The sequence below is a fragment of the Sciurus vulgaris genome (genome assembly GCF_902686455.1).
Source record: "Sciurus vulgaris genome assembly, chromosome: 14".
In the NCBI taxonomy this organism is placed as follows: Eukaryota; Metazoa; Chordata; class Mammalia; order Rodentia; family Sciuridae; genus Sciurus; species Sciurus vulgaris.
In genome coordinates this window covers 8,409,711-8,424,267 of record NC_136475.1, presented here as the reverse complement: position 1 = coordinate 8,424,267, position 14,557 = coordinate 8,409,711, and positions in this window count along the sequence as shown.

Here is a 14,557-nt window from a genome sequence, read left to right as displayed (position 1 = left end):
TCCACTTATAACATGTTCTGGGAAGGGCAAAACTGTAGGGCCAGAGAACAGAGGATTGACTGGAAGAAGCACTGGACTGTAAAGGAGCACAAAGGGAATGCTGGGGTGATGGGGAACCTATAGGCTAGTGGGGACTGGAACTCCCCTAAAAGTATTTTGAAATCAAATGGCACACTAGAGCACTGAGCAGGAGAGGGAACGTTGCTGTTACACTGCTGATTAGCACCTGGGCAACAAATGTGCATTGTAGCAAGGACCTGGAGCCAAGATCTGTCTCAAGGAGTGGAGAGTTTCAGTGGGATGTGGTGGCTCACATCTATAATCTCAGCTACTCAGAGAGAAGAGTAAGCATCAGGATTTCAAATTCAAGGCCAGTCTGGGCATTTAGCATGACCCAGTTTAAAAAAAAAAAAAAAGGGCACCTTCAGACACTGGGCACGCCAATAGGAGTGGTATCAGGGACAGGCAGGGCCCCTCAAGTTCACCTGAAGCAGTTCCATCTCTACCTCCTTATGTGGAAATGAGAATCTCATTTGTCCATCTCTCTGACTTTTTGGTTGCAGGGCACAGGAAACGAGGGCAGAAACTCCTGTGCCACCCGTGCCTCCTGGGCAGTGCCCCCTGCTTGGGAGGAAGAGGGTTTGCTTGCTGGGTACTTGTGCCATCCTGGCCGTCAGTGCTACTGGAAGTGCTGGCAGAAGAGTGAAACAGACTGAAAAAGCAAGAAGGGAGAGCGGTCATTTTACCCGGATTTTGTGAATTATTAGTCCTGAACCCCTAAATAGGGTGGATAAGGCAACTGCTCTGTCCTCACAAGCCTGCCCTCTCTGGCTTCTTTCAGAAACCACACCTTTAATGCTCAAATGGTCTCTTAGGCTCTGAGGCTGCTAACAAAATGCCTTAGACCAGGTAATTCATAAACAACAGATATTTGTTGCTCCCAGTTCTAAAGGCTGGAAAATCCAAGATCAAAGAGCCAGAAGATTGCAGGTCTTGTGAGGGCCCATTCTGCACGTCCTCAAAGGTGGAAGGGACAAAAGGAGCTAACAAGCTCTCTCAAGCCTCTTTCTGGGTACTAATCCCTTTGTGACCTGCTGCCCTCATGACCTAATGGTCTAAGACCAAAAGCAAAGCAACAACAACAAAACGCCTCCTACCATCACCTCGAGGGTTAGGTTTCAAAAAGAATTTTGGAGTGACACACATTCAACTCGTACCAGACCGTTTCCCGTTTCTTTTGGGTTCTAAATGACACTTCCGGAGCAGGTAGGCGTCCAAAGTCCTCCCTTCTCCATCATCATCTGTTGCCCTCAAAACTGGGGACAGCGGAAGAACGGCGAGAGGCGCGCTGCAGCCTACAGGAGTAGGGGTATCGGACGTTGCACCGACCAGTCCTCCCCCAGGCCTGGGCACCTTTGAGAAAGACTCGCAGGAGCCTCCTGGAAGGCCTGATTGGGCAGACGCAGGGCAGACCCGCGTTTCTTTTAACAAATGTCCAGCGTCTTCTGACAAGACAGCCCCAAACTGGGCTACGGGGCCTCGCTACCGAAGGCACTTGCGAGAAAGGAGCGGCACCCAGGTCCCAGGCGGTGGAGCAGAGCGGAGCGAGGGACCCTCGCGGAGCAGGTGCCCCCAGCCTGAGTCCTCGCACTCCCTGCACAGGTGCCGGTGGGCGGGCTCTCGCCGCGCCGGAGGTCCGCGCGCAGGCTCCGCTCGTCACCCGGCCTGCTAGCTCGCCTTCTCCGCTCGCGCTGCTGGGATCCGCGAAGCGGCCGCTCTGCGCAGGCTCAGCTGGGCCTCGGCAGGCGTGGGAGCCGGGCTTTGCCCGACTCCGGGGGCGCTGGGCACTGCGCCCAGTGCCCCTGACGGAGCCTGAGTGTCACTCCGTGCGCCCGCCGGCGAGTGACTGCGCAAGCTGGGGACAGTTGTTCCGGCCAGTCTCTGTCCCAGTGAGGCTCTCACCCGAACCCCCGCTGTCTCCGGTCACCGGGTTGCAGGTGTGGCCGCGACCGTGCCTCCTGCTGGTGTGAGTCCACTGCGGGTGTGGATCCGCAGGGTTTCTTCTGGCTCATTTCTGTAATGGGCACTGTGGTGACTGACAGGCAATACAGCAGAGGCCTGGCCACCGCCTGTGGGAGAACACTGACACCCAGGACGCCATACCCGTGTCTGCTTTCTTACACATAGATGTTCACTTCTCTCACTCTACCGCACACAAAATGCCTCCCCAGGGGAGAGAGCCCCAAAGTCCCATCCAATCAGAGGATCATGATTAAAGTCCTCGATGGTGTGAGAGTGTCTGCACTGAGCCCAGATGTTTCTCCTGGGGATCAGTAGACTGCTTAATAAGCGGATATGCTTTCTGAATCTGTAGTTCCAACATATTAACAGGGCGCAGGAAGACCACAATGAACACCTGGTCGGACAGGGGAAGGGTAGGAGGAGCCCAGCAGCCTAGGACCACACGGAGATGAAATTCCACTGGGCAGGTGCTGGGAGGTCTTGTGATCTTGGAAGGAAACTGTCTGGGTGGGGACCTTCTTTCCCTCTTGGTGTGGTCCTCCTGGGCTGCTGGTTGTGCCCTCAGGAAGTCTCTTTTGCAGTATTCTCCATGGTCACATGTGAAGATGACACTGGGCAACAAGCTCTCTGGGGACTAAGCAGGTTTTCATCCTGCTTGAGTAGGGTGAGGGCCAGGGCTGGTTTCAGGTCATGCCTACCTGGGGCAACTCCTAACACTGTCAGCAGGTTTTCGTGTGTTTGTTTCCAGTGGGCTCCGTGTGACGTTAGCTTCACTCGGGTCTTTTGAAATACACCTGTCTCTTTGGTCCCACTGAGGGTTTACTGGGAGCCATCTGAAATGACTCAGAGGCTGGAGGAAAGGTGTGACAACCACATCCACAAGATGGCCCACAGGTTAGGCTTTTTATTTTTCTCTTTCATGCAAAAGTCTTGTGCATATTGTCTTTGCCCGTTGAAAAGGAAATGGTTCAGTCTCCAACCCTACAAGTCCTGGCATTTCTAGATACTTCCTGCTGTGCTCTGGTTTTGTTTTACAAACCAGGACACTCCTGAGCTCCTATTTTCCTTATAATTCTTTGTCACACACAACCGGTAACACCAGCTGTCACCACTAATGTTGTTTTCAGCCTCTTCTTGTGACATTGCAACCTTACACTTACAACAAGTTATTGGAGGCAGTGGTTTTACCAAACAGTTCATTACCAAATTACCATGGATAGGGGACCACGAGTTAGGTTAAAATTGCCATTTTAACTTATTCTTTGAAATCTATATCTAAATGAGATTTGATTTTTAAGTACTTCAGGGTAAAAGTAATAAATAGTTTTTACTACTTTCACCAGTTCTATATCTTAGTTCATATTATATGAATTGCCATATATTAGAAGTTGATTGGAAGGTACTCTAATTACTGAGGTGATATCATAGTTCTGGCCAAGACCCACGGGATGGTTCTACCTCATAGTGGTGACCTGGGATCAAGGGCCCCAGGCACAGGTTTGTAGACTCCGGAACTGAATACTGAGTAGGCTTTGGGGGAAGGATTCATTCTAAGCAAATACAAAACTTTCTGGTTTATTGTAAGGCCACTTGATTTACTTTTGTTGTACTATGTGCTGGCATGTGGGTAGAGGTATATATTATAAGCTCCAAATAATTTGACTAAGTAAAAATTGGTAATAAAATTATAGTTCACAAAACTATAATTTTGTGTGTGGTAGCACACACCTGTAATCCCAGCAACTTAGGAGGTTGAGGCAGGAGGATCCAAGTTCAAGGACAGCCTGGGCAACTTAATGAGACCCTGTCTCAAAATATAAAAAGGGCTGGGGGTGTAGCTTGGTGGTAGAGCCCCCTGGGATTCCATCCCCTGTATTGCAAAAATAAATAAATAAATAAAATAAAATATATATACTTTTCATGTTTTGAAAATAATTCATTAGAAAACACTTCATTAGAAAATTACATTAGAAATTGTACATTTGAGAAAGCAGAGAATATTGGCCTATTAATTCTAAATTATTCCAGTTAAAGGTAACTAAATCGAGAATAAAACCTCTTAACAAATGAGGAAAGGATTGCATTTCTCTCCCCACCTAAGCAGAAAGTGTCTCTAGGCCTGATCCTCCTGAGCCCCTGCTCATGTTTTTAGCAGCTCGGCGCTGACATGTGAGCAGGCATGGGGTAGGAAACCAAATACTAAGGATGACACAATCCCTGGGGGCTGGCCCTGGGAACTCCCGTAACACCTCCTTGCTCATCCTGAGGTGCTGCTCGGATGCCTGTCCACGCTCTCCCAGAGCAAGTACGCTCCTCAAGGGCACAAGAGTGTCTTCTGTGTTGTAGGCCCTGATCACATTCGAGGATGTGGCCATGGGGTTCACCTGGCAGGAGTGGGGGCAGCTGGCTCCTGCTCAGAAGCACCTGTACAGGGGAGCAACCTGGAGAACCTCAGGCACCTGCCTCCCTGGGTGGGTGCGGCTCCTCCCAAGCCCAAAGCTTGCCCGCGAGGGCACGTGATTTCCTTGGTGTTCAGAAACTGAGGGTGTCAGGCCTGTTGGCGGAGTTCTCCCTAAAGTTCTAGAATCAGACATTTACATTTTCTTTGGGACCCAGAGATACTATATTTCTGCTCCTACTTCTAGGAAAAGTCCTGCTTCTTACAGAGTTAAAATAGGAAGTTTCCTGAGTGTTCTTGGTGTTTCACAAAGCCTTTTCCCTCCACCTTGAAAATCAAGGTCCAAGGGACCCCTGGCACATACAGCCATGACCATTTTCTTTCTCTACCATCAGGACTTCCGGTGTCCAAACCACATGTGATCTGGCAGCTGGAGGAAGAGGAGGCACACTGTATGCAGAGAGAGAGCTTTTGATGGGCACCCACTCAGGTGAGTGAGACCATGCAACTCTGCACATACTCAGGCCCAACCGGGGTGGGAGGGGGCCCTGGACCTTGGTGAGGAGCTCTCCTTTGAGAAGGTGTGACACTTGACAGGAGCCCTCAACTCCAATATTTTGAGTTCTGTACCTGTTTCTGGTGTCAGAAGAGAAGATGTTCATTTTCTTTTACAGTGTTTACCTTTTCTTTGCATTGATGCCCTCTGGGTTATTGGTGTCACAGTATCACTAGACATCTCACAGTCAATGTTAGATGGACCAATAGTCAGACAGAACCAAACAGAGCCACGTGTGGCGGTGCACACCTGTAATCTCAGCTGCTTGGGAGAGTGAAGCAGAAGCATCACACGTTCCAAGTCAGCCTGGAACTTGGTGAGACCCGGTCTCAAAATCAAAAGGGCTGGGGATGTGGCTCAGGGGACAGCACTTGCCTGGCATGTGTAAGGCGATGGCTTCAGTCCTAGCACTGCAGGGTTGAAAATGGATAGACCATCCTATATTAGTAGGATTAAGAGAATTCATGAGGGACTCAGCAGAGCCATGGACAGCCCACAAATGAAAGGATCACAGACAAGGACATGGAGGATGTCGAGGTCACAGTGGGGACACTTGAATCTTGGTTGAACTAAATCTCAGCTGAAGTGGTTCCAGGAGTAAGAGTTCCCCTTAGCAGCTGATGATGGCATTTCTTTGAGACCTTTATTCTTAGGTGACTTGAGAGTACCTGGTAGGCTCCACCCCTTAGGGCTCCAGGCTCTCCTGTGTGTGTAGCCAAGCATGATGGAGGTAGGCGACACCTCTGCCAGTCATTGTCCATCCCTGAGGCAGAACCGTAGCCTCAGGCCAGAGCAGAAACCCAGGGGAAGCAGTGCTGATGTGTGAGAGGGTAGGCTGGGCCCCATCTGAGGAGCCTGGAATGTAGGACAGAGAGGAAGATGCAGGTCTCTTCCTCACCGTTTTTCCTTCCAGAATGAGATCAAGGTTTTGGCCTCTGGAATGAGTCTCCTGACCAATAGCTGTTTATTTACAGTGATCCATAGCATGGCTGTGTTTCAGAATGTCCCAGGGAGCTTGTGATGACATTCAGATTCCCAGGAGCCACGCAGGACTTACTAACTCAGAAGGTCTCTGAAGACAGACTGTGGGACCCCTGGTTAGGTATTGCCCAGTCATTTCCCTCTTCAGAGTATCACTGTGATTGTGCTAGTTTTCTGTTGTTGCTGAAATGAGTTGCCACAAACTCACTTTAAGTAACACAGACTTCCCGGCTCCCCGTTTGTAGGTGAACAGTCTGGCTTGGGTCTCACACATTTACCCCTAGGTGTCCGTGGGCCTTCTTCTTCTGCAGGGCCTGCTTCCTGTTCATCCGGATTGTTGGCAGAGTCAGTTCCTGGCAATTGTCAACCTGAGGTTCTTGTTTTCTTGCTGGCTGTAAACTGAGGGGTGATCCCACCTGCTAGAAACTGCCACATTCCCTGGGTCATGGTGTCCTTCCTCCACCTTCCACACTGGCAGTGTGGGCAGAGTCCTCCTCACATGGTATTCCCTGCCCAGGGAATGTTCTCTGATGGAACAGCACAGTGTGCACCTAGGTGTCAAGGGAGGATAAGAGCTTGTCCCCTGAGAGAGAGGGAGGTGGGTGAGGACATCTGGGAAGTGGGGGCAGCCACTTGCTGGCCCAGGGGACAGGACCTGGGTGACTTGGGGTCATCCTGTAGGCACTGCACAGCCTTTGGAGGATAAGGGCTGAGAAGAGATGCCAGGAAAGGGACGTTTCAGGAAGACCAGTGATGAGGGGGTCCAAAGAAACTGGAGTAAGAGACTGGCTAGAAATCTGCCAGTTCCCTAGGCCTGAAAGACGAGGAGGACTGGGGTCTGTCTCCCGGTGATCTGCACCCTGCGCTCTGCTTGTCTCTTTGTCCCTGTCCCTCACACTGAGTCTGCTTCCCCCTCATCCTTCTTGTCCTCCTTTCATCTTTAGTCTCTGGACTTCACCTCATGTCCTGGTACCCGAGTGTGGTTCTCCCAGGCTTCCCTGACCTCCAGTTAACCTGCTTATCGTGTGTTCTTGACAGCTCCCAGGCCTTCTGTCGTGAGTCATTCTTGGAAGCATCTGCATGCCCTTTACATATCGCTAAAACTCCACCATCTTCCACTCACTGCGGTTTACTTCCTCTTGGCACATGGAACAGGTAACTCGAATGTCTCTCCCCCGTACAGACTGGAAAAGAAGGCTTCAAGCCCAGGTATCAAGGTCAAGTCAGGGAATTTCCAAAGACTTATTCCAGATAGCAGCAGTGGAAAAACACCTTCCGGATGAGCGCTGGTCCTCCAAACTGAAAGCCACCTGTGCTTGCGATGCCCACAGGCTAGAGATGCAGCAGGTGAAGCAGAGACATCTGAGGGAGATGCCAGTCACTGGCAGATCCACTCCCACCCTTAGGACAGATCACAGGTGGAGTGGACAGGGGAGAAGTGCAGGCTTGAGCCCAGTCCTGAAGCCCACCCTTAACCAACATAATGTTGCCACCGGAGAGGGAGCCTATCAGTGTGTCACGGATTGAGACAGACTTCAGAGAGAAATGACTCGCAGGGAGGCCACCCAGAGAGGGGACCTTGCAGAGGTAAGGAGTGTGGGAAGCCCTTCCACTTCCAGTCTGAACTAAGACGCCATCAAAGATGCCACACTGGGCTGGGGAGATAGCTCAGTTGGTAGCGTGCTTGCCTCGAAAGCAGAAGGCCCTGGGTTCAATCCCCAGCACCACAAAATAAATAAGATGCCACACCGGGGAGAAGTCGTACGTGTGCAGCAAGTGTGGCTGCACCTTCGGGCACATCTCATCCCTGATCAGACACTGGAGGACTCACACTGGGGAGAAGTCCTATGAGTGCAGCAAGTGTGGCCACACCTTCGGCCGGAGGTCCTCCCCATCCTGCATTACAGGCTCCACGCGGAGGAGGCCCTACAGATGCGGTAAGTGCGGGCGGGCCTTCAGCCAGAGCGCATCTCTCACCCAGCATCACAGGCTCACACCGGGGAGTGCGACACGTGCGGGAGGGCCTTGCCACCCGCGCCCCTCACCAAACACCAGAAGAGTCATGTTGGAGACCTCCCCTGTGAGTCCAGCAAATGCAGGAAGGCTCTGCGCTGCAGAGGCGGAGTGGGGAGGCCCTGGAGTGCCCCTTCCGCTGGAGGATGCCCTGTCCGCCATCAGGCAGCACCCGCTGCAGAGGAGCCCCCGAGCCACAGCCTGCTCTTACCAAACACCGGGAGCTGGTAGGAGAGCCACGTGCCTGCAGTGGAGGAAGGACATGGCGGCCAGAAGACAGCTCACAGCTGGGCGGCCTCACCAGGGTAATGATGGTGACGCCGCCTTTAGTCACGTCCTGTGTACTTTTTAAAATCGGACGACTCCTGGTGGAGAGGGATGCGCAGCTGTGCGCGCTGTGGAAGAGCCTCGGTGGTTCTCAGTGAGACCAGAGGGCACAAGGACCAGCTCGAGGCACGTGGCTGCTACCCAGCGACCTGGGGGCCGAGGCAGGGGATCGCAAGTTCAAGGCCAGCCTGCAAAATTTAGTGAGGCTCTCTTTCAAAATAAAATCCAAAGAGCTGGGGCGGGAGCTCAGTGGTAGAGCACTTGCCTAGCATGTGTGGAGGCCCTGGTTTCATCCCCAGCACCAAAGCAAATGGAAACAACCAAAAGCCACACAGCCCTGACAGCAGCAGGCGTGGGTGGCAGGCTTCGTCAGGGCTCTCTCCTTACCACACATCAAAGAATTCATGCTGGAGGGGACCCTGTGCGGGGAAGCGAGAGCACCTTCATGGGCCTCAGAGAGCTCGCCCTGCTAGAGACGGCCCTGGAGTGTGGGCCACGTGGGGAGCCGCTGGGCTCCTCTGCCCTGGAGGAATGTGCACTGGGGAATGTGTACGCGAGTAACCTTTTAGGCAAGAAGGCCTATCAGGCTCCTGGCCTACCCGTCCAGAGTTTGGTGCTATTAAGATTTTTATTTTTTGAGGTAGGATCCTGCTCTTTTACCCAGGCCGGCCCGCCCCTTCCAGCCTCAGTCTCCCGAGTGTCTGGACGACAGATCTGAGCCATGGTGCTTGGCTCTAGAGCAACTCTTTGAATTTGGTAAGCCTGAGGAAACCCACTAGAACAGTTCAGGGCTCAGCATGTATTAATTCTTCTCCCCAAAGAAAAAAAATGTGAGGAAAGTTTCTTTCAGACTGAAATTCACCACACGCGCTGAAAGGAAGCTGAAAATGGCCTGCCTGCTGCCTTCTACCTGCGGCCCGCTGTTCAGCTGCGCCTGTCCTCTGCCTCCCCAGCCTGTGGTTCTTGGGGCAGGTGTCACGGGGGCAGACTGAGGAGCTGAGTAGGTGGACAGCCGTCGGTGACCTAGCCCAGCCGTGACTTGAGCTCAGGAAACGGATCTTCAGAAAGGCTTGCCAGGGGCCAGACCTGCTCAGGCCGGCCTCCTTCCCAGGGCTCAGCCACAGTTAGGGGATTGAGGGATGAAGGTCCTCGCTGCGGGACACCCAGCCTTATGTCCCATAGCACGTCACTTTCTCTGAGGCAACGAGTGGCCTGCCTCTCAGCAAACAGCAATTCCCATTGCGACTCCAAGCTACTGGGTTTGGAATCTTTGGAATGAAAACTTCTTTAAAGATCAAAATCACTAAAATATGACTGTCATAAAAAATCAAAACCTCAGAAACATCATTCTAAGTGAAGGATGGCAGATCTGAGAGGCCATATGATGTGGCTTCATCTATAGGAAATGTCCAGAAAAGGACATTTCTCAGAGACAAATGAGATTTAGTAGTGTCCTGGGAATGGCAAACGAGAGTGACCACAACGTTATGAGGAGTCTTACCCAGGGCCGGGGGATGTTCTAAAATGGATCACGGAGATGATTCAGTGTTTTGGCAAATTACTAAAACTCTAATGTACACTTAAAATGGGTGAGTCTGATGGTATGTCACATGCCTCAGTTAAACCGGTTTGTAAAGTGAAACATGCACACATACCGACTATTGCTAAACCTATTTTCTATCTTGTCTGTTACTTCAAGCCATCTGTGCATCTCTGGTGTCACTTTTTACTCTCTGCAGTAGGTACCCTGAAACTTCCTGGAACCCAGAACCTTGCTGGGCTCTCCTTTAGGTTCAGACCTGTTGACTGTGAGACTTAGGTGGGGAAACCAAGACCAGGAGCTGATCCAGCCAGAGGAGCCGTGGCCAGTAAGGAGTAGCTCATACGGGGACAGTCCTTCAAACTCTTAAAGTCTCAACAAGACTTCAGGGAACCAGCTCAGAGTGGGTCCATGCAGACAGGCTGGATCTAAGGATTCAAGAGGTGGGTCAAGGCTGGGGAGAAAGGGCAGGTGGGATGTGCAGGAGGCACCTGGGGAGCGGAGGTCAGCATGCTGGTCTTGAAGCCTAACAATCAGAGACTTCTTCCCAAAAAGCATGGTCCACAAGCGAATAGTTTACATTAGAAATAGCTTTATTTGATCCATCTCTCCTCTGTTCTCAGTGCCCTTCTCTGACATTGTTTTAGCTAGCTTTTGTATTGCTGTGACCAAAACCCCACAAGAACAACTGGAGGAAAACTTTATTTTGGCTCATGGTCTCAGAGGTTCAGTCCACGGTTGGCTGACTGGGCTCTGGGTCTGGGATGAGGCAGAACATGGCAGAAGGGACTGGAGGAGGAAAGCTGCTCAGACCTGACAGCCAAAAATCAGAGAGAGCTCTGCTTGCCGGTGACAAAACACACAGCCCAAAGGCATGCCTCCAGTGAGCTACATCCTCTGGCCACGCCCTGCCTCCCTACAGCTACCACCCAGTTAATCCACATCAGTGATGAAGCTACAATGCTCATAAACAAATCATTTCACTTCTGAACATTCTGGCAAGTCTCATGCATGAGCTTTTGGGGGATACCACATATCCAAACTGTAACAGGCATTTACCCAAGTCCCTTTCTCCCTGGGTGCCTGTGACTGTTTTATAACTTATCTTTGCCCTGAAGTCTGAGCCTCTTATGCATCCCTGCCATGTTAACCTCTATCATCAATTTGAGTCTGTTACTTCCCCGCCCTTCAGATCCTTTGCACTGCCTACCAGATAAATCGCCACTCCTCAGGCATTTGACCTCTCCACTCTCCCGCTGCCCCTTGACAGAGCCTCTGCCAACAGGCTGGCTCCACACTGCCACCTGCACAGCTTCACCTGAGCCTCCACAGTCACCGGTGCCCTGTGCGAATGCCCCTCTTCCTTGGGGGAAGGGTTCTCTTGAAGGCTGGTGTGAAGTCATCTCAACCCCCTTGGCATTGTTTGCTTGTTTTGGGAAATGGAGGGTCTCTGGGCTTGTGGTAAACATTTAAATAATTTGCTGTTCATCAGCTCACCACTCCTGTCACTCGCTGCAGGTCATGCCTCCTGGTTCCTCTGAGAAGGGAGCTTCCAGAAGATGCTCACCAGCTGGGGGGGAATTTGAAAAAGAACTTGACCGTCCCAGGTTTTCTCAGTGCTCCTGGCTGATTTCACATTTTTGTACTAGATGAAATGCTTTCCTTCTAGAAAATTGCCAATTAAATATTTCCTTAGAAAGATGTAATGGTGCCTCCTGTTTTCCAAATTCAGAAATAGATTAGCATTGGTCCATCATTTATAGTGATAGTGTGGGGTGTGTGCGTGTGTGTGTGTGTGTGTGTGTGTGTGTGTGTGTGTGGTAGAAATTCAGTGCTCTTTAAATTTGCACTATAATGATTTCTGATGCCAACTACCCAGAATTGGGATAAACTTCATGGGTTAAGAACATGGTAGTTCACAAGGCTGCCCTCACAGATTCAGGAGTCCCCAGGCCACCTTCACATCTGACAGCTGGCTGCAAACTCAGGGGTCCCCCACCCCTGCATGTCAGATAACTCACTAGAAAGACTCTCAGAACTCAGGACAAAGTGCTACTTTTTTTGTTGTGTTTTGTTTGTTTTTGGTGCCAGGGATTGACCCAGGTATGCTTAACCACTGAGCCACATCCCCAGCCCTATTTTTATTTTTTATTTTGAGATAGGTTCTCTCTAAGTTGCTTAGGGCCTTGCTGTGGTGCTGAGGTTGGGCAATCCTCCTTCCTCAGCCTCCCGAGTCATTGGGATTACAGATGCACGCCACCATACAATTCAATGATAGCTAGAAGATATGCAGTAGAACCAGCCTAAGGAAGAGATGCAGGCAGGGCAAGGTCTAGTGCTTCCAAGTGCAAAGCTCCTGTCTTCCCAGAACACATGACTCTACCAGCACACGGATGTGTGACAATACACAGAGTATGTCAATCAGGAAGCTCCCCTGAGCTTCAGTGTCCAGGGTTTTAACTGGACTTTCATTACATGGGTATGATCCTGCAGTTGAACCTGACCCCACAGTTGAACCCAATGGCCAGCCCCTTTCCCCTCCCTGGGGATGCCACATGGCTCAAAGCCCCAACTCTCTGTTTTGTTGGTACTTCTGGCAAGGCTAGACTGCCACTCTGTCATTAGCATAAACTACCATGCGTGGTCCAAGGGCTCTCCTGTTGCTCGGGAAATTTTAAGGAGCCAGGGACAAGGACGGGTCAAATTCTTTTATTACACAGCACCCACCTTCAAACAAATCAGTACAAAAATGCTCTTCAATTATTTTTCAATTAAACATGTAACAAACAAGAAGATTATAGACATTCCTCAGTAAACAACTGCATTGATTGTATCACTTCTGCCTATAGATTCCTGCTGAGGAGACTGGAAACCAATGTCCAAGACAGCAGGCATGGGCTCAGCTACAATCACTAAGGAAGAAGAGGACAAGAATTTGTGCCAAATCCTCCAAGGCATTTGGAGGTCACCTCAATTACTTTCTCTGGGTCTTGATTTTCTTCTCTAGGAAAGGAAGGGCTTTGCAAATGTGGAAATAAAGACCATTCAACTAAGAACAGTCAGAGACTATCCAGAGATTCCTGCAACCAAGTCATCAGCCACTATCAAATGAGGCAGACACCCAAGTGCATGCAGGGAGTGAGAAAACTTTCCAATGGAAAAAAAATATATCAAAAGGAAGCTCAGGTGTGCCTGGGATGGAAACTGTTGGTATGGAAAGCTGGGCTGAGCTGGCTAGAAGCAGGATATCTTATGTGACTGCCTCAGGAAGCATGTTTGGCTCTGTAAGGCTGGTCTTGAGCTGGGCGTGGGAGCAAAAGACAGAGGAGCTGCAGTGATTGAGCACGTTCAGGCCAGGTCTGAGATGACTCTGCAGAGGTTGTCTGCTGGCTTCCAGGGTAGCTGCTGAGAAGTGTGAGCCAGACTTCCAGCTCAGGGGCGTATCCACTGTCTGCTTGAGTGCTACGGTTCCCCCCTGTGGTCATTCTCTTGCTGGAGAGAGGCTGGCCAAACAGGGAAGGGTAGAGATGCAGGTCTTCACCATGTGGGGAATGCTCCCTTGGTCCTGTTCACCTACACGATATCACATGATCTTCTTGTTATATCATCTTCACACTCTCTGATAAGAGAGCAGCTGTGCAGAAGCCGCGAGCAAAGAAGTGTTCTTAGTGTGATGTCCCATTCATTGATCCAAGTACATAAAGAAGTAATAGCAATGGCACAGATGCCACCACGTCAGCCCAGCAAGAAGTCCAGAGCAATGCAATTGTCCGTCACTTCTTGTGCCAATGAACCGACAGATCTGTAGTCCATCTAGGGAAAGATGGTATCCATAACTTCTTCCAGAGTCAGTGATTTTTTAATATATAGAGTGCTTTGATTGTTAGTGGTACCCTGAAAGATCCCTTGCAAGGAGGTTCAATTCTTCCCAGGTGACTCTTCCACTAGACAAAATCTCGTGACTTAACAAAGAGGCTCTTTTGAAAGACGCCGAGGGAAGGTGGCCTAAACCCAAGTCCCTGGCAGTACTTTTCCATGCCTGGGAATAGCAGGGTCGAGTTTATTATTGGAGGCAAAGCCCCTACTACATAAGTGGGATTTACAATACCAGTTCTTAGGGGAAGAACTGATATGTCCCAGGTGAGTGACTCTCATGGCCGTAAGGAGTTCTGTGAGTTGTATCGTTAGCTACGGAGCTCAAGGGTGTCTGAAAAAAATTGCTTATTTTAATTTAAGAATATCATCGGTTCTTTGGGGCTTTCTGGGAGATTATATATGGTAAAGATGGTGTAGTTTTAAACACAGCGTAATGCCTCATGGAATGCTAATGATTCCTGTAAAGTATGTGCCTTGATCACTCCATAGGAAAGTTAGGATGCCCCAGGTTGGAAAGAAAACCAAGCAGCTCCTAGTGGTTGTAAGGACTGTGGCTGCTTGGCGAGAAATGCTTCAGCTAATCCTGAAGGTACATTAACTAATCCATAGTCAGACTCATTAAGGATGGACACTGGGTGAATCCCGCCTGAAGGTGTGCCTGGGCCCTGGAGGCTTTGGCTCCTGGCCATGCCCCACTCTTACAGGGTTTCTAGGGTTATGCTGACAGGTGATCCTTGACCTGGAAATAACCTGTTAAAAAGCTGCCTTTTAAAATTCCTCCTCTAATACTAATTTAAGATAGTGACCCATTTGCCTGTATCATGATGGACAATTGCATGGAGAA